Here is a 26,980-nt window from a genome sequence, read left to right on the forward strand (position 1 = left end):
GGAATCCTCAAAGCAATTGCTCTTAAAAATAAAGGCAGATGATAATAGGCCAGGTATTTAACATCCAGATAGGTGATTGTGGGTAACTGGAGGTAAAGATGAGTTGGGCACAATCTTGGACTTATATTTTTACATCTACTATATCCTGCACTTAGAAGTTTTCATTTATTTTTTTCCATAAAAGTCTCTGTGTTTTCTAATGTGTTTTTTTTCCCTGTATTTTAATTCAGTAGGGTCACATGTAAGATAAAATTAAGGAGCTGATACCTGTTTATCCTCATAAGGCTTTTAGAGTATATATAAAAGATAAAATGCTCTTCTATGTACTGACATCACATTTGAGTTAATATAGTCACGTCTTAACTTATAGGCAGATCTGCTGTTTTAAATGATTAAATGTTGAATCTGATATTTACTCTCGGACTCTGCAAAAGTCAAATGGAACAATTTGTCAGCTCATTCATATTTTGCTTCTGAAGCCAGTTAACTAATCAGTATAATAGAAAAAGAAGTAAGATAAACGGAGGCCATTCTGTTATGTAGAAAAGTGTACATGAAGATAAATTTTTCACACTTTGCTTCATTTCATCTGCAGTTATCACTGTCATAGTTGCTTATGAACACTCAAGGTGCTCTTGATATTGCTTCTATGATATGAATGGTTTAAGCTACTTTGGTAGGTTAGTAGCTTGCAGCACTGAAGTGTTCTGTATTCTTTGTTCTGTATTCTAATTTAGAAAAAATACATTTTTATATAAAGGTGAATTTGCCAAATAAACCGCAAAGGGTCAAGAGCTGCATAAATTACCAGTTTCTGTTAGAAATAAACTTGCATATAGGACATTCTGAATAAATAAAATCTTATTTATGTCACTAGTATAGTTCTAAATAGTTTATATTAAAAATACATAGTAATCTACACTCAAATAATTTCAGTAATTTCTTTTCCTGCTATGGCTTCTACTGATTTAAGGACCATCCCCTTTGCTTCATCCAAAATCTGCAAGAGGGCTATCACCATTTTCACTTTGTTATGGTCACCAGGTGTTTCTCATTTCAGCTTCATGAACTAAATTATGTTAGGAAAAACCCTAAAAACTATAGACTGCTTTGTTAAAAATCTGATTATTTGAGAATAAAGACAAGTCTGTGCAAAATAGGATCTTGACCATTTTTATATTGCTGCATCACAGTACGTTTCTTTATTAAGAACTCCTTAAAGCTCAAGAAAATTGCCAGGATTTATAAAAGTCTATTCCTCTGTTAGCACATAATGGTTTTCTGACTAAATTAATTATAATGGTATAGTTAGCCACATATGTAGAATGTTTGTAATCTGATTCTGTGCAGTGTGATTTTATGCTGGATAAGCATCTGAACAAATAAATAGACCCAAGGCAGCTGTGTAAAAATTGCTGTAAAAGGTATGTGAGTTTTCTCAGCTAGATTTCTGCGCTGGTAGACTCAGAGTCTTAAAAAGGCACATTCATTTTGGCACCCAGTGGTCTTTAAAAAGACTCTTATTATAAAAAAAACCTGGAGCTATGTGCCAAAGAAGTACAGGAGTGGGACTGGGTTTCTTTCTTTTACAGTTTCTCAGAAATTTAATGTAGTTTTATTGCATTAAATTTTCAACTATTCCAGCTGCCGTCAGAAATGTATAGCTAAACAATAAGCTCGGAAAGGTAAACGCATACACGATGTTCTTACAATACTAATACAAACTTGGCTTAGTTCAGAATTTCCAAACCAACATAATTTTTGTTTTTTAAGACTCTACAGACCTTTTAAAAAATCCTTATGAGTTTAAATCAATCTGTTTTACTGGCAGCAGAGTTCATGCTATTAGCCAAAAATGTGGGGGTCATCAAATACTTTTATAGCCACATAGTGAATTTAATTAATCATATATTATTAACATAGTATTTTTTCTTAATCCAGAAGTTTAGTTCCATTACTTGGAGTTTCATTCCTCCTTTCATACAGTAACTTTCAGCTTTCTCTCAATTGTGGGGTTTTTTCCCCAAGAAATCCAACCTGGATTCTGTCATCTTATCCTTTCTACTAATCTAATTACAACATTCAGTCAAGTTATAAAAGTATTATTCTGGAAAATTTGACAAGCTAAGGAGAGCAGTTTTCATGGAAAAGATTTTATTATTTAAAGTTCTTGCTCCTGGACATTCACAGGCTCCACTACGTTGGTGTAAATATCTCCACTGATGTCTAATGGAAGGTCATAATTGATGAAGTATCCCTGGATTCAGGCTTTACTTTTCTTCCAGGTTTTTTTCACTATTTTACCACAACTTTTTTTTTTTTTTTCATTTGTTTGAACTAAAAAAAAAAAGAAAATAAGAGTGCTGTTATTTCTCCTTGCCTTGATGGCAAATTGAAATCAATGCCTTTCTACTATTAGTTATGAAATTAATAGCCACTTCTGCTGAAGACTTTCAGAAGATTAAAAATAATGTATATGCAATAACAATCAGAAGAATCTTTATAAGCAGTTTGACCCTGTGTGTTATATCAAACTGATCTGCTGTCTTTTGCATATTAAATATTTATAGAGAATATATGGCAGACTTCCAAAAGCAGTTTGCTTTCTGGACTGACACCTTAGTCTTGCAAAACACATGCCAATGTTCCTGATGCACTTGAACTCACGTTCCCTTAGGATGTGTCTGTTACTGGACCCCAAATTTCCACAACTGATTTGGTGAATTGCCAATTATTGCCCAGGTTTGATAAACATAATGATGTGTGAAGGCAGAGAAACTGCTAACTTTTCGATATCACGTTGCTTTATCCATGCAAAGTACTATTACATTGATTACAGTACCTAAGGATACTGTAGGTACTGTACTTCTAGGATTACATTTTTTTAATTACTAATTTAAATTGGGGAAATGGCCTTTTTTGAAGTAGAGAACTGCAGATCAAATATGGTTTTCATTTTGCTTCCCAAGTTATATGGTCCTTTTCAAATAAGTTACGTTTTTCTTGTGTCCTTTAGCCTACCCCCAGTGACATGCAGTGTTTATCAACTTTAATCAACATGACTGACAGGAAACCTGATAATAGCAAATAGCTGTCTCCACTGGTGGGGCAAAATCTTTTGAAATGTCAGTAGTGAATACAGTGTATTTACATTTCTTTGGGACTCTTGCTTTTCAAAGATTTTCATCTGTTACACTGGAGAGATGAAAGTAAAGGTTATTTAACTATACATCAGAAATTGTATCTGATGACAATGTGACAAAATATTCCTGCTTTCAGAAGTGCAGAATGCCTGCCTCTCATCTCTGGTGCTGTATATGGTGTAGCAAGTTCATAGTTACTATTTCTCCTGTAACACTGAAGCTGTTAATCATCCAATTAACAACAGTCCTGAAGCTTTCTTTTGGAAATCCAGTTTGGCTTTGGCCAACATATTCATTCTTTACAGAGATGTATAGTACATTAAATATAAACAATTACAATGGATAATAGCTTCTGAACTGTCATGAGACACATTGCTTCAACCATAGCAGGGCTCTTTGTGATGAAGGCTGAATTGTCTGGTGGTGCTGGATCACACAGAGCTTTGACCAGATGTGTGCTCAAGAACAAAATCATGTTACAGCCATGCTGATCCCATGTGTTTCAGTTTGTGGAGTTTGAAAATTTGGAGAACTTTGGCTCAGCATCATCTACAGTGATGAGTGAAATTTTTTGGGCTGTAGCCAGTGGAGTCACACAGCTCCATAGTGACTCCTGTCCTTCATGTCTTCTGAGTGTGAGGCTGTTAAACTTGGGGCTTGTGATTCAGCTAATTGTGGCAGTTGTCTCTTCTGGACATCCCCTCTACCTGAGCATCACCCTGGGGCACACCTCCTGATGGCTCTGCCTCTGGAGTTACCTCATTTTATTCTGCACATCACATGGTACAACTGCTCTGATTGGGAAAGCTGAAGTCCTAAATGCAAGAACTTCTGGTTTCATCATATTGAAGGATGGAGGAGAGTAGCTAGTGAGTTTAAAAAAAAAATAAGACTATTTTCTGTTATTTTCTACCTCTGCACTTCTTTTATATTCTACTTTATGTTTCCTTTGCATTAAACCAGCTTTTAGATATTAAGAAATGTCAGACTTCCAGCTGTAATTATGCTGGTCTCAGAAGGTTTTAGAAAAAGAAAAGCCTGCATAAAGAAAAACTGGAACCAAGCGAAATAGCTGGAAGAAGCTTGTTTCTCTGTGAGAGGAGGTTTCCTGGTCCCTGTAAAGTCCCTTTTGGTGATTCCATTAGCCTATAGAGTTGCTGACATCCTTGAGGAAACATTTCTTCTAGCATTTCATAATTCATAAACTGTTCTAATTTTTAACTTAATATATAGCTGATTTTGCTTTTGATTGCAATTGTTAAGGGTATTGGTAAAGGAAATATATTACAATTATTTTGGAAAAAATCTGTAAAAATGTTTCAGAAAATTTAATGAAAAATTATACTTCAGTGTTAAAATATCTTAAAACTAAACAAACAACAACAACAAAACCACAAAATAACCAACCAAAACAAACCAAACAAACAAAACCCCAGATATTGACTTTCCACTGTATTTCTCAAGGAGAAAATTCATTTTTTCTGACTTTCTTTGAGCTTCAGACATTGTAACTTTTTTGATGAAGAAAAGTCACAGTAACTTTAGCAACAGATTAATTAAACTGTAGAGATCACATCAAGGCAAATCCAGTTTTATGAACATTAAACAGTTAGAAATGCCACATTGTACCTACCACTCACCAAGAATGTATTTTTTCACATCTTTTCCTCTATTCAATGTACTAGTTTCAGATGGATGTCCTGTGCCCAGTGCTATGCCCAGAAGTCAAGTTGCCAAGGCTGACACATTCATCTGCTGCCAGTCTGATCAGTGCCTGGGGAGAGCAGAGACAGAAGACATGAAGCATCTTTCGGTTGCTGCTGGGGACATCCCACTGTGGTGGCTAGAGGTGGCTGCAGGGCACCAAAGGTCTGCAGGGATGGACTGAGCTCATCCAGCAAATGACAGCAATCTCCAGGGCTCAGGCTGGAGGGGAATGCAAGGTAGGGAGTTTGCTTTCACCAAAAGCAATTCTCTGGGTTTGTTGTGACAAATGCCTTTGTGCCTTCTGAGTATGACTTTCTTACATACCGTAATACCTTCCCTTTCTTTATGATAAACTGTATCCAACTAGTCCCCCCCAGCATTTGTGTGAAAAGCCCCCCATGTCCAAGATCTGCTCTGCCTCTTAAAATATATATAGCTGCTTCAGGAGAGAAACCAGACCCTTGAACAAGAAGTAATGAGAGATGATTCACTAGGGAAAGGAAAGGAATGTGGATTTGCAGTGTGGCAAAAAAAGGCTGTAAACCCCTCAGCTGCTCAGCACTGAAGTCTTGCAGTGGAGAGGAGTTGCTGCCCTGGTTGTATGTAAACCAGCAACAGGAAGACTCAGCAACTCCAGAGTTGCTGCACAAAGTCAGGTCTATGCCATTTAATCTTCAGCAGTGCTTCTGTTTTCCACCAAATCTTCCAACACATCCAATGATAAAAAAACATAAGCAAGTAATTTTCAAAATCTTTTTTATTATTTAGCAGACTTTCTACTGAGAGCATTTGAAACAAAAGTATTCAGGTATGTTGGGATTATTTTCACACATGCCACTGACACCTCAGAAAGCTCTCAGCATCTAACAGTACCAGTACTCCAAAATAAGTATGTAGATGACCTCCACACAACAAAAGGCAGAGAAAGGATATTGCTATAACTAAAAAAAATAAAATAAAATAAAATAATAAAAAAAATAGACCTACTGAGGACCTGTGTGGTAGAAGTCAAAGGGACAAGCCACTCCCGTGCTCCTACACAGGAACATGAGGTCATTCAGCTATCATTCCACGCAGTAAAGAGTTCTCTATGCACCAAGCAGGGCATCAACCAGCCAGTTGTGCTGGAGGGGAAGTGTGTGCCCGGCTGTGTGTCCTGAGGTGCACAACACCGGTCTGCAGCACAGCCTGTGCAGAGCAGGGGAGGCAGCTGGGTCTGTCTGTGTGTCAACCAAGTGTCACACTGTTACTCTCCAGCAATAACAAATTAGTTTCCCCTTAGAACAAACTTTGGTAGCAAGAATAATCCTCATTAGTGTGCCCCTTTCCGCTTTCCTGTCTGACATGCAGGCGCCCAGGAAAGCTCATAAATAAGCCAGTAAGTATGGACTGATTGGAAGTGTCATTGCCCAAAAGCTGTGGGGCCCAATACATGATTCATTCTTAAAAAGTCCCCACAGTCTGGATGTTTCAGATGATTAACAGTGCAAGGATCTCTTACAAGGAGTCTGACCAGAAGAAAAAAGTTATGCCAATTGATGATTGCAACTCTCCATATACTCAGCAGAATGCACTGAAGATTTAAGGCTTAAAAATTCTTTTTGGAAACTGCACACCTGATCCTTTTATGGGTATTTGCTCACATGGAAAAACTTAGGGCATTTGGTGCAAGCTCCCATATTAGAAGGCAGAATTAAGAACATTGGAATAGGAAAGAGACCATTTTGAACTGAAAACAAAATTAATGTTAGTTTAGAACAAGTGTGTTGATGTCCTTTGAGAGTTGCACTGGAAATGTATTTACATAACAATGTTTGGATATTTGAAAATACCAGAAAATTTCAGAAATAATGTTTTGAAACATGTCACAGCAAGTCAAATGGTAACATCTCTTTACCAGCTCACTACAGATCACCTAGGGGAGAATGTTTTATTTAAGAAGGAGCAAGCCAGGAGATATTGATGACCAAAAAATAAAAATGAGAAGATATTGAGCAATCAGGAGCGGGGGGGGGGAGGGGAAGTTAACAAATGCATTTGAAGATTGAAGACTGTGGAGACTGCTTCTGCATGTCTACAGAAGTTTGCAAGTGCTTAGCAAAAATAATCCTCAAAATGGTGAATTCATCTCCTAGGAGAGTGTCAAGGGAGGTTAAGTGATTTGTCCAGACCAAAAAGAGAGCCATGTCAGAGTTCAGCTTAGGATGTTGTGCTCTGTGACTACTGGCTCTTGTCTTTCTTCTGAAGAATATGGCAGTACATATTCAGGTGATGAAAAAGAGAACGATTTGGTGTTTATTTTAAAGTAGATTTTAGGAGAAGTGTTTGATCTACAAATAAGGCAAACATTCTCTTACAGAACAGCATATGAATTCCAAAGGATTACTTTTGGTTAAAGGAGCAAATTTATAAATTAAGAAATACTTCAGGAAGGAGGTAAAAGGAATGTCAGAAAGCATGGCATTAGGGCCATTTTTGTTTACTTTATAATTTACTGACCCAAATTTGTCAATGACAGAATTGGGAAAGGAGGACAAACTAAATACAGAGGAACAGAGCAAATAAATTCAAAATGATCCAGATAGATTCAGCTTAGAGGCTGGATAAGTAGCTTATTCATCTCAGTTGTACAGAAGTGTGAAGTAATAAGATTAAGAACTAAAAATAATCAAAGAGGATAGAGCCAAAAAGAAAATACAACAAATAACACAATCCCAGAAAAAGAGTAGACGAAGTACTTTTCCCTGTTTATGGGGGAGAAGATACAAGGTGCAGAGGGGCAGAGCACAGGGCCCTTTGCCAGCCCAGCCCCGCCTCAGAGAGCAGCACATCTACGGACACACAGAACCTCACAGAAGCAGCTGTTCCCAGGGACACACTCTGGGGGCAGAGGAATCACACCCTGGGAGCAGCTCATCAGTCCACGGGACTCTGTTAGAGAGAGAAAGGAAACGGACAATTGCAGATTGATTGCAGTTAATTATTTAACATTTATCTGGCAACAGTACCAGTTGGTGAACTGGGACTCACTGTGCAGGGCACATGTAACAGCTCTGGCAGTTCTGCCCAAAGTGTTTTCAATTGACATAGGTTTTTTATTCTCATTTCAGTTCAACTTTGTGGTTCTTTTTTTTTCTTTTTTCCCCCTTCACTCCATATTTTGATACTTTAAGCACTGTGATCAGCATAAGCAAATGAAAGTTTATGAGTTACCTGTTAACCAGATTGGTGGTAATTGTCTGTTTTGCCTTAGGGAATTAAAAAAGTTCCTTCTTATTAAAAGTGAGACTTGGAGAAGACAGTGCCACTTTTTTTTTTCTTTTTTTTTTTTAAATACAGACTTTATTTTACCCTCATGTAGTTAGAAAACTGAACTAATAAAACTGTAAGTAGATTCTATTGAAGAATAAGACTAAGTCTTAGATATCTGTAAATCTCAAGCAATCCTCTCTCAAATAATTAGAAGACATCAGCAGTCACATTCTATTCAAAAACAGATTACTGCTTTTTCTTTAAGAAGTACTTGTGTTGAAAAAATTATACTGAGTGTTCTCTGTCTAAAGGAGCAAAATAACTCCATAATTGTGTTTGTTCAGAGTAATGATAACAAGATTTGAAACACAGTTGCAATGCAGGAAAACTTAGTGTGAAAGACTATTCTATGTCTTCAGCTGTCAACTAAAAGTATATTGAATTTTGCAGAGCAAATTCAAATAGAAGTGTTGAGATTAAAAGTGATAAAGCAGCAATAGTGAGATCAGAATCCCTCCAAAAATTAGATTAGATCCTCCTCAGGACCATAAAAACCTTATTATCCTGACATGACTAGATCAATCATTGCAAGACAATTATCTTAACAAGTTAAAGTTGCTTTGATACAGGAATTTTAGACTTTTTTTTTTTTTTTTTCTTCTCCTTGGTATGAAAATAGACCGTGTATGGTCCAGGCATTTCTGAGCAGAAACTGAGATAGACACATCTAGGCTTTCATGGTGACAAATAACCCATAAAATCTATCTGTAAATAACAATAAACTCCTCCTTTAAGCCACAAAAGCTTACATTATATTGAACTGTGAAATAGAACAACACTAGCTCTTGTCATTATATAGTTTATTGACTTTAGTATGAACTTACTTAACATTGGTTTTGTCTCTTCACTTCTTTAACTCTAAAGTCATTCTTGTAGGAGAAATAATGTGTTGCATTTCCACTAAGCATATTATTAGCTCATGTGCCTTATCCTGGAAATTAATGCTCGTGCCATATCTCTGAAGCTGGCTGGTGCTATTATTGTTAGAACATAGAACTGAAGAAGGATGTGTGAAAGATCACAAAATAATCAGAGCCAGAGCCAAAAAGAAGGGATCCCAAAATTTTAGCCTCGCTAATAATAGAAGGAGAACTTTAGCTTGGTCAGGAATAATACTGGTATTCAAAGAGAAAACGTACACTGGTGATTGAATAGTTTTTTTCAACATTCTTTGAACCTTTTTGTTCCAATTTTTAATTGCTTTTATTGTTTCTGCTGGAGTATGTGGAGTGTATTTATTCCCTATTTCTATACAGTGCAATAGTTTTGTGAGCATTCCTGTTACTTTGAAGTGTCTTTGGCCTGTCTTTGGATTGAAAACTGCCAACAAATTTAATTCTAAGGCAAATCAATACAGTTCTGTGTCAAAGAATGTGGCAAACATGGACTTTTATTTCAGATCACAGACGACCTTTGGTGTAATCTTAAAAAGGGAGTCCTTTAAATTCTTTCAAAATAAAAAACAGTTGTTTGTACTTTGCATCTGTGAAATCAGGATTATATTTTTGAAAGTGTTTTTTTTTGCTTGTTTTAGAAATAATTTCCTACTGAATGTACTTTCAATAGGAAGCAGCTCTTAAAAATTAAGGCATGGAACCAGTACAGAAAATGGTTATAAAAACTTCTTACAATGTAGAAGCTAATTATGACTAAATGAATTCCTTTGCACTATAAACCAGGTACCTCCAGATGAGGACTAAGGCAAAGAAGATATTTTATTGAAGTTATAGAATAATTCAAATGAAGACGAGACAATTTTAAATGAAAACTAAATTTTCTGTCAAACATGATAGAAAAATTAAGCCTAATTTGCAATATTATAATACATTTTAAAATATTTTCATCCATGAGAGTTCGTAATATAAAGTATGCATTGCTAAAAATTAGAAGTTTATGTGTTTGAACTACTTAACAGTGGTACAAGAGACAGTACTGAAATAAACGGCTTCATAGACCCATGAAGGACAGCTGGTATCAGATAGCCTTACATAAATAGTAAGTTTAACATTCCATGCTGGTGTAATTCCCACATCGTTTTTAAGTTTTATTAATCCAGACAATAATAATTATGATAAACAGACATTGTCATCAAAAATCAGCAGAAATTTGATACGATTAAGTACAATGCAATATATCTTCCTCGCTCACAGAGTCTGTATAATAAATTACTCCTAAGCTTCAGAATGAGGCATTGTATAATTGAGCAAAACAGATCAATTTCTAAGGATGCTTATTTAAATGCAAAACAGACTTTTTGAGAATTGTAAACTTGATTAAAATCCCACTTTAACTGCAAATCACAAACAACAATATCTAATAGTCACAGGCCACAGCCATCCTATTAATAATACAATGTATTGTTCAGATATAATTTTAAGATCTTAATGATGTGGCAGCTGTAATCTACTTTATAAATTAGAAACTCTGAACTCCAGAGTCTTCTAATGTGGCTGAAACACACACAATGGCTGAGAAACTTGCATTTGGTTACGGAAATACGTTGCTTGAGATTAAATGATCAGGCTTTGGGTGTTTGTCACACATTGTTTTCCCCATCTTTAATGGTGTGTTCCATGAATTTTACTACTTCTTCTCTTGTGTAGATATTAAAATCAGATCCAGAAATGACTGAATAGGAATTTAGCCATCTCAGTCCTGAATACTTTTAAAATTGTTTCAATCTTCACGTGCTGGCAATACTCAATATTTTTATTGTTTGTAAAATTTCCTGGATAAATGCACTTGTGCTTTTGCACAGCAAGAACATTACAGACTGAAGACAGCTGGACAGGCTCTGACTATCTTGCACTGTGCATAAAACTGAATTAAAAAAACCTAGTCATTCCAATAGAACTGTCACTAAGGGACTGACTAAAATAGGAATTTTTGGCAATCCCACTCCATTGTGCTGTAAAACGAAGGTCTTCACTGAAACTGTCTTGTCCTTTAAAGGCTGTGGCTCCTTCTCTTTTCATCCCTTTACACTGTCATCCCTTTTGCACCATTGACAGGGGATTAGTACTTACCTTCTAATTAGGCACTTACGTTCCTTTGCAAAGGTTTTTGTTGTTTTTTTTTTATTATTATGGGGTTCTATGTGTGTGTTGCAACACATGCAAACTTCAGTCCTCTTGAGAAGGAGCTGAATCCAAGTCTCACACATCCTTGTGTACTCTAATGCATCTGAAAGGTTAACTGTGGCGTGTGCTCATAACAGGGAAGGCAGTTATGCCGTAGTTTCCCTGTGTTTCTAAACTGCATGATAGACTTGGGAAGTCAGAATTTCACTCAATGTACAGCTGAAACTTGAATGCTCTTCTTTTTTAATGTTACTTTCAGAGATTCTCAGAATGGGACAACAGAAAAACAATTTCCAGAAGAGAAAGAAGTACAAGCTCTTTACCTTCAGTTACAGTTTTGCAGTCAGCATCTGTGATCTGTTTTCCTTCATCACTGAAACAACAACCAAGTTTCTGCTTAGAGAAGAAACAGAACTTAGAACCAAAATCCCTTTAGGCTGTAACAGGAGACTGAAGAATGAGACTTCTGATCTTTGAAATGGTCTTAAACTTTGGTGAGACATAAGCATTCTAAGGGGAATATTTATTACTTTAATAACATCTATTACTGCAATGGTAATAGCCATTTTTTATCACCAATAAACTGCTTATTAGCAGCTCTGTGATTGTGCAGTTGAATTATGAAAGAATGAGCTTTTAGGTAGGCATTTTAATGTATTTTATATTCCTGCACATGTAAACCAGCTTGGGAGTTGAGATGTTTTCCCTCTAAGTTCACTCAGACTCTTCTGGAAGCCTTGAAAATAATCAGTCTGTCATTTATTACAGCCTTTGCAGCACAAAAAACCCCCACACTTCCTGTGTGTTTAAAATGTTTCCATGGGGTTGGAGTCTGTTTCACTGAAAGTAAAGGGATTTGGGGAAATTGGAACAAGTCTAACCTATTTTGCTCTTTGACAGGCACAGCAGCCGAGGCTTCCAGCTCCGTGCCCAGCTCAGCAGTGCCCTGCGCCGCCCCGCGCTGGCGGCCACCTCATGGCCCGGCTCCTGCCCTGCAAAGAAGGCTGATCCCAGCTTTAGCAAAACACAGAAACCTGGCTGCTGGCTCTTGCAGGGGAAGTGGACTGACAAATTCAGCAAGCTAAGTGGTCTGACAATTTCAGCTCTATTACAGGATGAGTAACCTCACCTAGGGGACGGGACACTGTGAGAACAGGATAATAATTTAGCAAATTCTATCTACATCACGATGTTGCCTTGTCACCAGCAATCCTGTTGAGCTAGGAATACATCTCCCTGAAAATGCTCTAAATGACCTGCTGATTTCTATGTTACACAAATGTGAATCAGGAGACTGTTATCCTGTCATACAGCAGCATTCCTCAGTAGCCTGTCATATGAAGATAGCCAGTTATCTGTGCTCCCCTAACTAATGTCTGTGTGTATGCACGTGCACATACAATATACAATATTTTTTATGGTTTTTCACTGTTCTTCCTAGTGAGTGTTCACCCTGATGAAGAGATAGCCATTTGAAAACACAATGAAGTGCCATTTTCTTGTAAGTGTTTGCTGAATCGATGAATCATTTTGTTTTACAATAGCACCTAAAACGTGTTTGGCAACATCCAATAAATCCTGGTGCTTGCAGTCTAGAAATAAAAGGAGAAGAGCAGAATAAAACATCAGCTATATTTCAATGTTTTTATATTGGCTGCATTGGAGAGAAATGTAGAGGAACCAAAATTAACTGATTTCTTGCAGCTGATCCAGTGTACCAAGAAGTTATACAAAGGAAAAAATAAATGAGAGGAGCTGAAACTAGGAGGAGGTCTGATTTTGAAATTAGAAGAGGCAGAAAATGTAAGTAGCAAGGTGCAAATTTATGAAGATGACTGAGGAAAGAACTGTAATATTGACCTTGATAGGGTAGAAAGGAGATACCCAACGTCTATGGTGGCACAGTCAGATAATGTGAAACTTAGCAACCATGTTTTTTCTATGAGACAAATACATATGCAGGTATGCTGGAAAAGCCAGAGAAAAGGAAGATTAAAAACATTCAGTGTATGAGAACCCTGATGAAATATTTTTTGTTAAAATTTCATTAAAAATAAACTTAATTTTATGCAGATCAGAGGATTGCTTTCTAATTTAGGAACTAACAGTATTGCGTACTGGAGTGTATAGTCCACTGCTTTGACTGCTGCTATTAACAGAGCAAGTAATTAAAATATTTAGATTAGTGTTAGACAGCTATTACAATAGGAAATTTTAAACTAGGACTAACTTTGACAGTTAAGGTTTATAAGGCTGACTTCAGTTTCCAGTATGGTTTGTCTCCTGTTAGCTTCAAGGTTGAAATCAAAATAAGTAATATTATCACTCAGTGTATTAAAATACAACACAAGTTTGCACCTGGATGGGAAACCACAAAGAAAAGCAACCCCAGAAAACTCTTGATCGTGTGTTTGCAGTTCAATCCAGCAACCACTTTATTAGTTCTCCTGTGCAGTGTGCACAGAGGGCACCAAGACTGGGGAACTGTAGTAGTTAGAATAAACTGACTAAATTCACTCTTGATTGAACTTCTGAGCTTCCCTAATTTTCTTGTAACTTATGAAATGTATCAATAAGTAATACTTAATTACACTGACCACCCATAGAACCCTGCTGTTTACTTCCCATAAAACAGGAATGCATTATAGAGAATATTGAAAATACTGCAGTTTTCTCCTTTACCAGTCTGCTACAATCTGTGGAGTTTGAAGAATGTTCAGTCTTCCAGTAGTTATTCTATAATATGTACCTACACATGCAATGGTGGTATTGGTGTTACATTCATATACTACCTTGAATTATTGATTATTCTTATTTCCTTTTGTTTTTCTAGTAAGGGCAAACTGCATAATAACAAAAACAAAGCTATTGAGCCTACTTGTGCTTTCTTCAGTGTCCTCTCAATTTTGCACTGAGCTGAAAATGTAGAAATACAATTCCTAAGCTTTCACTTACCACGTAGACATCTAACTAATGATCTTTGTATTTATCAAAGTCACAAATTACTAACTTCATGTCATGTACTTTTCTGTGTAATGATTTTGCAAATTATATGACAATTGTTGAAAATTAAAAATAAATCTGTGAAGGTGCTTCTTTAAAGTGAGCAAGAGAGAAATCAGCTCCTCCTCCCTGATAGCCTGAAATCTAGTTTTATGCACTGACACTATGAGTGTTTTAGAAACCCACTTGTTTCAATCACCTTGCACATCATGAGCAAACTGTTGCTTATGCCTCTTCAGTAAGTTGGTTTTCCAGTACGTTGCCCTAATCTCATTTCACCTGGACAGAGTTGTGTAAATTGTGCATGGTGTCATAATGTATCTTTACTTATTTTTAAGGTCAACATTGAAGATCTTGACAACTTGATAGTAATGACATCGTAGGATGTTCACTTATGTTTCCCATAATTGCCCGTAATTGCTTTTTTGTTTTAGCTAGTGGCAAAAAGATTCAATGAGGAGGGGACTCTTAAGAGTTGTAACCCATTATTGTCTCTTAGTGAGGTCTTGTTTTAAGCAGCCTTAAGTAGCCTTAAGATTTGCATGCTGTTGGATACACAAATAGTCCAAGTATTGTAGAAGAAAATAAAAAGTCAATCGTTCAAAAGATAGGACCTTGATCTTTTGTGCTTTTTTTCTTGTCTGAATACTAGTGAGTAAATCAAAGCAGATTAAAGGAGGAATGTTTGTCCAGTATCCCTTAGATTTGGTGAAATCTGGGCTTATCTGCCAAGTGCCAGCTATATTTGTGCTTCAAAATACAAACAGGTTTTCAGGTACAGTTTTCTCCTTGTATTAACCTCCATCACTGCTTAGTATCTGCTCAGTAATTCAGTATTCAGTATCAGTACTCTAAAGTTTTTAAACATACAATATAAGACAGAGATCAATCTAACGACAAGGTTATGTGGTCACCTCTGAATATGAAGGGGAAAACCAGATAGAGTAAGAATGGCTTGGTGAAAAATTCAGTTCTATTCCCTTTTATTTCCCTGCAGGCTCTTTCATTTCTAGTGGAAACTTGTCCTTTTGACACCTTCATGAGAAATTGTGGATGCATCGTCATGGTGTCATGGATGTTCAAACAATTCTTATTGAAAAATAGTAAGTCACAGTAGTAGAGATGAACATGAAATGTTAAACAGAGTCTTATACTACAGTATCCCACAGGGAAAATAGTAACAGTAAAAGAAAACTTAATTTTTGTGATTATGTAATATTTATTTGTGAAGGAAAAGACAAAGATGTCAGAAGCATAAACCAAAATAGATAATGCTGTTTACCTGAATTAACTGGATTTGAAATACAACCAGTATTGAAGCTGAAGTTTGTAAGTTTATCCTCTATGGTGGTAACACACAGAATAAATGCTTGCTTTGTTTAACTACTTATTATTTTGCTCAAAAATTTAGCTTATCTTTCTTCAGAATAATTATGAGCAATTAATAATTACAGCTTTCATTTTTAAAGAAAATTTTCTTTTTCTTTCAATTTAGAATAATGAACATATTTACGAGCTCTCCCTTCTTAGATTTTTAAAAATCTATTTTAAAAAACATAATGTTACTATGCAGAACTAGCTGCTTTAATCGCTTGTGGTGTTCAGGATGCCCTTTACTTGTTTTCTGCTAGTTACATTGATAGTAAAATTAAGCTCAGTATTTTGCAGCTGTTGAAATAGTGTTTGTAAATGCTTTTACAGTATGATGCCAGTATTTTCAATTTGGCTTTCCATTTCAGAGAAAACATAAGTACCTTTTCAAAACTTGAGATGTGTCACTGACTTCTGTGGTAAGATCCGTATTTAGGCAACCAGTATAAATGGTCTGCACACTGAAATGTTAATCACAAAAAAATCTCATGGATTTAGGTGTCAAACTTCTTTGACTACTGAATGCTGCTCATAGTGATTAGCTGTCTTTCTCATGAAAAATTAGAAACTCAAAGTATTACTCTGGACATGCTGGTTTTTATTTGACTGTATAGGGGAGAAAATCCCCAAAATAAACTGAGCAAAATCCAAATTTTAGAGGTATTTCATTCAGCTGAGTAAAACAAAAACCCTCTTAAATTGATTTGTTGGGATTTTTTTCATTGAATTGTGTGTGGTAGACCAGAGAATCTCCAACTGATATCCTTTGGTGACTCACAGTTATTTAACTTATTAAATGCTATTGGCCAGTTCCCTTGTTTTAAATCAAAGTAAGACTGTGGAGCATTCATGTTTGTTTGAATTCTGCTTAAGTAAAGAAAAAAGACAGAAAATATTGTATACTATGTACTTATATGGTGCTAACATGCAAAATGCCATCCATATTGTTGATGCATTTAGAAAGAATGTAATTAAAGAATCTTATTATAAGAGATTTATGAGAAAACCATACAGTCCTATTACAGACTAAAGAGACTTTTACTGAGCTTATTTTCTTGATATGGGTTAACAAACAACCTGCAGATGTAATGAAATCCTGTTAGCAGTATATTAATGTTTCTTCCCTCTCCATCCTTAGTAGCAGGACTTTGAAACACTTGTGGTAGCATCAGGGTGCTTTTCAGATGCATAAGCATTACCTGTGAATCAGTAAAGTACATCCCAAAGTTCTTAGCTGCTTTAAACAATTCCCAGGATCTCTAAAAATGCTTGAACAGGGGATGTAGAACTGGCTACTACGACCACTGCTGCTCTAGGCAGCTTTGTACTGCAATTTTAAAAATTGTCTAAGTAGTAAGTACTTAATTTCTAATTAACATCTTGTCGTGTACCTGAATGAAGGCAATATATTGGTACAGTTTTATTTGGTTAAGAGAGCAATTTTAACAAAGTGTTTTAAGAAGCCTTCCTCTTCTAAGCCAGTCCTCTGCACCAAGAGCTCTGGGAATCACCCCCTTGCTGTATCAGCAGATACTGTGTTTCTATTGCTTGTGCAGCTCTGGCCCAAACAGGCTGCCTCTGATTCCTACAGAGAATGCAAACTTTCATATTGCTTCAGTTTGGGCATGAGCGTGCCAGTGTAGCCTCTGCTGCTGTCAGGGATCCTCTTTGGAAGAGGATTTACTTTGGTCACTTGTGCCAGTGGGCACAGAAACACTTCACTATGAAGCAGCTGAGGATAATCTCTACAAAAGATATGTGACTGCTTATCCAGCAGATACCAGCACCCATGTGCCAGGTCACCACAGCTGTGGTCAAGATGGACCAAAGTGCTGTTTGTTGTGCACAGTGTGCCACACACATCAGTGATTTTATTAGAGGAGGATTACAGGAAAGGAAAAGAGAATGAAACATCTGCTTTTTTTTTTCTTCTTTACATGCTGCGTAATTTTTGTCTACTTGCTTTTCAGCATTTTGCTCCCATTCGAATAAAAATGGGTAAGATAATGAACAGTGTACCTGCACCCAGCACTTTAATAATATTTTTGGTCCATGAGCAGCAGAAAAAACATCACTTGTACGTGAACTAGCACAGTTAGAACCTACACCAGCCTGTGAAGTTTCTGTGTGCAAGTCCTCTCTTGAATTCATTCACAAAAAATAGTCAATATTACAATCTTGGCTTCTTTGTCTGGCAAATTTCATCTCAGTGATAACAAATGTCCATAAAATGACTCTTCTGTGTGACACATGCTGGTGTATTAGCTAAAGAGCAAAGCTATTTGATAGGACTAGCTGAAAGGCACAATGAGTTCTTTACTTTTGAAATTCAGACAATGCATTTATTTTGAGTGGTATTAGAGTGGAGTTGGGTATTTTTCCTTTTCCTACCTGTTTAAATAAATATCTGAAGAAAAGTCAAACATTTGAATTGATATATGTGGGTGGAAGGTTTTTTAGGAATGTTTTCACTTGTTTAGATCCTCAGTGTGGTTTTGAAAGTAGTACAATAATTTCTGTGGTGTTTAACTAGCGTTGCTGCTGGCAAACTAATACCCATTGCACACAGTACTTCAGCCTTCAGGTAGCAGCAAATAGCAGTGTTTTATGGGTAATTTCTTACTTCTACCTGCTGTTATCAAAATGATCCATTTCTTCAAAGCTGAAGTCACATCAGATGGTATTGTGTTCACACTCTGTTATTTTGCTGCACTCAGGGACAACTCACCCCCTGGCATGTGACAGCTGGGCTGCATGGAAAGGAGCCCCGTGCTGCATTCTGAACTCAGGGTGATGGCTCTGCTGCCTGTGGGGAGTACAGAGAGCAGTTCTGGAAAAACACAGCACATTTTCCAAGCTGCAGCAGGTGACAGGGTAGGATTATTGCATAACTTTTACTGCAGAGAGAGGGGTTTCTGACATTTTTAAGCCATATGAGACCTGAAGTCCATGAAACAACTTGCACTGTGCATTGATTCTTATTATATAAGGTTAGAAGAGTATTAACCTGAAAGGGCTTTTTGCTGTCACTCTACATAGTAATAACTACACATTGTCCCTGGAACTGGGGAAACATACTAGGGGAATTGAAACCTGTGCTACTTGTCTAAACCAGGAAGAGCAGCGCATCTCTGTGTAAAGGTGTCCAGTGAACAAGGCATGTGCATCTTGAAGGAGCTTGAGGAACAACATATTTAATTACAGAGGTCCTAATCAGAGTTCCTATGGCAGCAGATGAATAGGTAATAGTCTGTGGTTACCTGGGTGAGAGTATTGCTGCAGTCCTCTTACAGCAATGGGATCAGAGCAGCACCTAATCTGTAAACTCAGGAGTGGTAAAGAAAACTGGAGCTCAAATCCAAGCATCATTTCCTATGTGCACAAAATTTTATTCCTTTTATTTAATGGAAGCTAATGTTACTGAGGATGGAGATGAATGGTTTGACTACAAACCATGAATACTGACACCATCCCTGGCAAATGCCTCTCATTCCCTCCTTTGTCCTCTACCCCTTCAAGCAAGCACACAGATGATTATTTTTTCAGCAACAATTATATAGTTTGCAAATTGCAAAGTCAGAGTTCTGAAAGGTTTGGCAATAGCAAAAACTGGCTTCAGACTGTTCAGCAGAAGTACAATGAAGCAATACCCAAAACCAGCCTATGTATTGGCTAATCTGTAGTTTCTTTACTTTTTAATGTCTCTTCAAAAAAATGGCATTATTTATAAAAAGATACAAATATTTGACCCCAAAGGCCATAAAACTTTAATCCAAGGTATCATTAAAATTGATAAAGAAAATCAGAAATGTTGAGAGAAATTATGGAAGTTGTTTTTGCATTTCAATATGAAAATCATTCAGGAGACATTTTGTTCTACTAAATATTGTCTGCAGTAACTTTCATTACTGCTATCCAGCATCCAATTTGTCTTCTCTAATCAGGCATCTTTATTTTATATTTTTTGCATGCTCAATAAGCTTTCAAATTACTCTCGCTAGATGAAGAATGTCATGCCCTTTAAGACACTTTTCTTATGTGAAGAAGAACAACTTCTCAAGCAAGTTTTCCAAAATTGTGAAAGCCTCCTGATAGCAGTAATTTTAAAGAATTACACTATAGGTGGAATATTCCTGTCTTTTTTCATTTCTTTTTAGCCATGTGTTACATAATGTCTTTTTATTATATTCCAATCTTCCATTTTTGAAACTAACTGCACATGAAATCCTAGGCTTCTCAAGCTACTTTTACCATTTGGACTCAAAGAATAGCAATTTTTCCTGCATCATTTCTCCTTTGTTATCTTGTCTTTCCATCAGATTCTCCATTAGCTCAATTATAGGATTGCTACAATTTTTACAGCTACTATTATGTATGGACTATTAAATAATTTACTATTCTGCGAAACATATTTGTATATAAGAGGTCCAATTTTGAAAGCTTGAAAATTCAACTCAATGTTATCACACTGGTAATCAAAGAAGTAATTGCACAAAGTAATCCAGCCTAAGATGTGCAGTAATTCAGCTTTAGGGATGCAATATATTTGTGGTTATAAATATTTGTTTATATCGTTAGTTATTTTTCTTCCTGTGATTTCCTTGAGATTTTCAAGAAATCGAAAGAGCTCATAGAATAATATGAGATACTGCTGTAAAATTCACATCATATTGACCATCAGGTAATTTGACTTATTTTTAATACATGGTATCTTGGCCAAAGGGCAAGTATTTGAGCTGTGCACCAACGAGTTTGTTGTGGTCTGTCCTCAGTCCACAGGGTAGTAACAAATGAACAACTGTGGGGAATGCTTCCCTAAGCAGATTGAACTGGACCTGCTGCAGACTGAGCAGGCTGCTCTTCCCTCTTGCCACAGCACTCTTTCAGGTGTCTGCAAGGGATCAATGGAGATTTGCATTTCCTCAGCTTAACCTTTTCTCTCCCATCTGAAATAACACAGAGTATTCCCAGTCATAGTGTTTACTGCTAAAATCCATCAGGTGTTGCACACTTTGCAAAAGGCTTTGTGTAAACAGCAGGGTATGTCATTATCACATGAATATTAATTGCTGTGTTGTGGTACAAATACAGCACTGTTGACTTTTTTCCTCTTCCAATGAGGGCAGGAAGTGGGTGCAATTAACTGTTTGTAAGCAGAAAAGCTCCCAATGCGTTTAAAATTTCTTAAAGAATGGAGAAATTTTGAGATATGTGTGAGTGGAACAGATGTGTGGAAATGTCGAGTCCACTTATACTCTGCAATTAAATATAATAATTTTGTACCCTAGCAAGTTTACATAGTGTATTAATTGTAAACAGTATGTATGATTATTTCAAAAAGTTGCTTACTTTAATCTTTTTCAGTTCAGAAGACTCCAGCAGAACATATCCAAGTAGTAATCTGATGCTCAGATTTCTTTCATGTATCTCAGGTAAAAAAAGATATTTACCCTGCATGGGCATATTTCTATCTGCTTCAAGAGCAGCAAAGAGCAGAAATATTGCAGTTCAGAAGCTAATACCTTGTAACACTATGCAAATTAAAGAACAGACTTTAATGGAATATAAATATTGTCCGTAATTTAGTGTGAGATGTATTGCACTATACTAAGCTGTTAAGTATAATTCAAAGTAATGTATCTCTAGCTGTAAGAGGTTGTTTAGACTTGTTACATCATAACAAGTAAAACAAAGAAGCTCTGTCAGCCAGTGTATATTGGCTTAACAGCTTGCATATGTTCTACTTAAATCATCAACTAAAGTAAAAGACTAGTTATTGTGGCTTCAAACATGGGGAAGAATTTTCTTCTTTAGTCTATATTTTTGCAGAGCAATGTGCCTCAGCTGCTCAAATGCAGTTTCAGAAATAAGGCCCTAAATCTACACGATACTTATATGTTGAAAATGTATCATTTTTAAGTTAGACAAGTGTTGTCTCCTTAAAGAAATTCTTCTGCTTCAATTGTAAAATTAGACACTTTGCAATTTTGTTTCTGTGTTTATAAAAGAGACCATTTTTTCCTTATGTAAAGGTTATGTAAAACATGGCCAACTTCTCCTCGTGGATTTCTATACCTGCTTACATTGTATTAGTTAACAGAATGGGGAAAGTGTATAAACGTCATGAGAGGAAATACACCAAAGTAATTTTGGTTCTCTGATTAGTAGGACTAGTTTATTCTGTTTTATAATAAACAAGTTGACTATGGGAGACAGTGGCATAAAGTTAAGTCAAAAACTAATTATCAGAAATAGTTACTCAGATGGATTTGTTGAGTTAAAGCATAAATGAAGTTTCACTGTAGGTGTTGAAGCCTTGTACTGCATAATCTTGAATCCATACTTAAAGGATGAAATTCCGTCCTTTGTGGCATTGATTTCTGTGGGCTTGTAGTTTCTCCAGTGGAACAAAATGGTGGTGTTAGACAGTAAAGTGTTGTTGCTAAGAGGGTTTGCTCATAAAGGTCAAATAAGAATGTGTCACCCCTCTTTGATTACTAGTCCATGGTGTTAGTAGATATTGATTACATCTAAGAGCATTTTAAGAGGCAATTGAAATTATCTTCAAGCAACCATACAAGAAATAATAAATTAGGTTAATTTGAAAGTAGATATTAACAGATGCTATTGCTGTGATTCCAGTTTGAGTAAGGGGACAGATTTAGACGAGATTTACCCATTTTGTAGAGAATGGATTGTAAGCACTGGTGGATGTACCATGAAGACAATAGTTGCTTATCAGCTGCTCTACTTTGCTTGTGGTATCACTTACAGCAGTGGCACCATCCAGCACTTTTCTATTTTACAACCCAAATTCAAATCAGAGTGTCGTCCTCAGCTTTTGACATCTGAATGAATAATACTCTTGCTTCAAGTGCTGAAGGAAAAAAACAGAATATCCACACCACCCTTTTTCAAAGTATTTTAGCAATTTGTCACTGATTTATGTTTTATTTATGTTAACAGAAATGTATCATTCTGGAGTTAATGTACAATAATGGTCTGCACTCATCAGTTTTTGTGTTACTCATTTAACTGTATTCTTTTCAAATTTAGGAGTTTCTTTGTTTAAAGTTTTCAGATGTTTAGCAAATATTTTATGGCATAATTGAGTAGGGAGGCCCTGGATCTTTGTTTACAGAAGGCAAAGCTGTGCTGTTAAAACAGTGGTGAAATACTGCCTCCCCATTCAACAATCTCTATCTGCAATTCCATGCTAGTAAGTATATAACTCAAGGGAGAAACTGATTTTGTCCAGATCAGATAGTGGGAAAGTCTTATGCCCTTCTAGCATGTATTTCTATTTGCAGAGACAACTAAAATCTTCTGCTATTCCATCAACATAGAGATCTGCTGTTTCTAAATATGTGTATACAGCATCTTAAGCTTATAATGAAGGTATGCATTTCTCAGAGTTTATTTCCATTAAGACTCAAACATAGCATTACAATTTTTGAAAGCAAACTCTTGGATTCTTTCTGTTTTATAACCTCACGGTATTTCACCACTACAATACTAGGCATTATGCTTTGCAAATTAAAAAAATAAGCAAACCTGCATGGAGATGAAATATGGGGTATATGAGCAGTATATGAACATGGTATGTGTGCAGGCATCTGTGGGGGCATAGCTCATCTGAAACTCCCCACGTTTGTCACATTCATTATGCATGTGCCACTTATATATGGATGTTATTATATGGTTGCACTGTTTTTGCTATTAAGCATAGTAAAAGGGAGCTTTTGTGCCAGTAGTGCTGTATTTGTGGTCATAATCAGCTTATTTAACTAGTTTGAGTTCTTCCACCCCAAAACAACAATTTGCATGAGCCAAAATAGATTTTGTGCTTTTCTGGGTGTAGAACTTAGCCTGGCTGGTACTTACTTTGAAGATTACTTCTGATGTTTTGGAGCTACAAGTACTTCTATGGAGATGCCATTTCTCTGATATTTTAAGATAGTGTTTGGTATTTGGGAAAGGAAATCATGCTCCACATCTTACTTCAATAGTAATTTTTATGTCTTATCTAGAATTCCTCCATCACCAAAATTTTGTCCTGTAAATGAATTTAACAGCAGTAAAGTTTAGTACAAAGAACACTATGAAAGCTTCTCAGTGCTATGCGGTTTATTCTTTCACAGTAACAGTAGAATTCCTATTCAGTTTTGTCAAATATATCAACTAGTAATTGTCCACACACAAAAAATCCCATAATAAACTTTAGGCAGCAGCTGGATACATTTGGGGGTTTGCTTGTTTTATAAAAGAAATACAAATATGTCCACATACAAACTAAACAAAGGAGTGTGTATACAACTTGCCCCAATGCAGCTCAGTATTATTTCTTTTTAAATGAACAACAGGGCATTGGTATGAACACCAGCAGCTTTTGGAAAGTATTCATATTAATGACACAGAACAAATGGCAGACACTTAGAAAGCACAGCCACATTCTTATGCCTTCAGAAAAAGAAAAAACAAATAAATAATTTTGTGTGTTATCTCTTTTGAGTATTTCCTGGATCCAGCTGAGAAAGACAGTGACTCACAGCAATAATATGATAAGACATTGAATTTCTATCAATTATGAAAGCTGTTTTGTGTATTTGTCTCATGAATTAAGCATTTCTACTTAGATTCTGATTATTTTTCCACCTTTCATTACTAATGTACTACCGAATCATTCTCTGTCTCAAAAAAAAGCAAGACTGATAAACATTTAACATCAAGAAGGTGTATTTATTTATTTATGAATTTTTCAAGCATAAAGGTAATGAGAGTACTGACAAATTTCATGTTTCATTGACAAGTTACTTTGAATTTCAGAATATGCAAGTATTTAAAACAACAATTTACTCCAAAGAGTTTTGGCATGCCAAAGCAAAATGAATTGTGCGTAAGCATTATTAATAAGGTTTTGGATCTGTCTGTTCTGCTTTATCTGCTGCTCCAGTGATTTAAGGTGGGATAAATTGGATTTGTTGTAATTTTTAAGTATTTCCTTTGAAGTACTGAATCATATCCACATGTTCCAATACCTTTTCTCATGCCATGGTCAGGTGAGCAACCAGATCTAGTTGAAGATGTCTCTCATTGACATGAGGTTAGACTATGTGATCTTCGGAGGTCCCTTCCAAATCATTTCACAATTCTATGATTCTATAATCTATCACTTAATAAAACCTTGCAGTGATATTTATGTAAAGAGAATGGTCGATTTTTTTCATCAGATTCATTAACAGAAAAGGCTGCAAATGTGCTCTGCAGTTTTAACATAGGTCCTACATCAGCACTGTTTTCCATGCCATATTCTGCCTAATGTATTTCATGATCAGGAGATGACAGTGATGATTTTCTAATAAAATACAGTTTGTTCATTAAATATTATCCCATAATCACACTGAAAAAGTATGTGTAAATGTCAACAAAGTTGTGAATACTTTGATTAATAGAAACCAGATTGATTCCATTGGGAAGAGTTGAAAATTAGGGCTTTTTTCTTCTTTGCATGCAAGTCACTTAAGATAATAATTCAGATGTTTCTCACAAAAGATCACTTAACAAGCTGCTGAATGAGCCAAAAGAATAGCATAGATTATACTGAAGGACAATTAGATATTTCACACAAGAAAATGAATATTGAAAAGCATAGAAGACAGTGGATAGCGAGGCAACAGGAGTTTGTTTGAGTCACTTAATGGAGCTGGATAGCCATTTCTGGATGCCTTACACTGCAAAATTTTGCAGTATGCCAGAAGTTTTATTGATTCACCACCCACTGTTACAGGTACTCATCTTCAGGAAATTATTACTAATCATGTAAATTACGAATTTTCTTCTGACATTGAGAGGTGGTTGATTGCTTCTGTTTCATGGTGATATTGTCTAGATATGACTAGAGCAAGTCTTATTTTGGGAAGCTTGCTCCCAAACTTGCTTGCTTTGGAAATGCAGGACAATCTGTGCAGAGGAAAGACACATCAAGTGGCACAAGCAAGAGGGCAATGAAATGGGAAATGGTTGGATATTAAATATAAGAGTTTGGATAGCTCATGTCCATGATGGTAGGTCAAGTCAATATTTCAATTTTTCACTTACACTGTGGGTAATAGTAGAAAATAATGATAAACTTTCTGGGGCATTCATGGTGAGGAAAAAATGCTGAGTTCAAAATAATTCTGTATTTTCCTTTTTATTATTTATACCTCCTCTCCATCCACCCCAGTCAAAGTTCTTGTACAAAACATCTGTGCAGTGTAGGATCATGCTCCAGGCTCAGTTTCTCCAAAGGAAGCAAAGGATTATTGTGAGATTAGCAACCTTGCCTGCTAATGCTTATTTATGCTGCATGTGGTCACATCTGATGTTTAATGGCAACTATGTTACAAACCACTTTTGATTTAAACCATAAAGAAGAAAGTAGAGCAAACAATTCTGGTTTGTTCTCCACAGATGAGGGTCTCTAGTTCTCAGAAAGTACCATGGGGCTTTGGGGAGATGCTGGCATGGAAGTGGGAGTTCTTTCAGCTGCCTCTTATCCACAGTTGGGGTGTACTTTAAAAGGAATCCTTGTGATACTAAAATAAAAAATAGAAATAGCTGATGGTAAAGAAGTATTTCGCATCTCAAAGCAGAAGCACAAAGACAGAACTCCTAAGTAACAACCGCAAACATCTGAACTTGTAAAGCTGATTCAAATCTGAAGGATGGGATATTAAACTTTAGTCTGATGAGTTTTTTTCTTATTTGTCTTAACAGGGCATCTGCAATGAATTCTGCCTGAAGATAGAAGTTTTGGGAGAAGAGGTATCCCATCTGCAGACAAGTGCTGATATATCAATTAGACAAATGTGTATGGAGGTACACTAACACTGTATTATGATGTGAAGTTGTTAAATCTAGTTTGTCTCTAGATGAGTTATCACATTGTGATTGTGGGAAACCCATTGCTATCCATTTCCAAACTGTCTTCCAGAAGTGTTTATTTCTTTGCTGGTTTATATTACCTCTCAAATGGTGTCAAATTTTCCCAGTTTATAAATTCTAATTTTTACACCTTTCAATGTCACCTGAAAAAAAAAGTTTTCTATTTATGTTAAGCAGCAGGTTAACAGTAGCTTTGATGTGGATGTTCTAAGTCTTCTTGTATGAAGACAGTCTGCCAGCAATGTCTAAGAATGATGGTGTTTCATTACCAGGCCTTTGAAGTAGCAGAGGTACCATGAATGGCTGTTATAGAAATGTTCTTATATTATTTTTACTGCCAGACTTTTAAACCATACAATATCAGCTTTCTTTTGACTTTGCTTCTTAGTTCCTTTTATGGTAAAGCTTAATACAGTGAACATATGGAGCAGCTGAAAG

The sequence above is a fragment of the Apus apus genome, chromosome 11 (genome assembly GCF_020740795.1).
Source record: "Apus apus isolate bApuApu2 chromosome 11, bApuApu2.pri.cur, whole genome shotgun sequence".
Taxonomy (NCBI): domain Eukaryota; kingdom Metazoa; phylum Chordata; class Aves; order Apodiformes; family Apodidae; genus Apus; species Apus apus.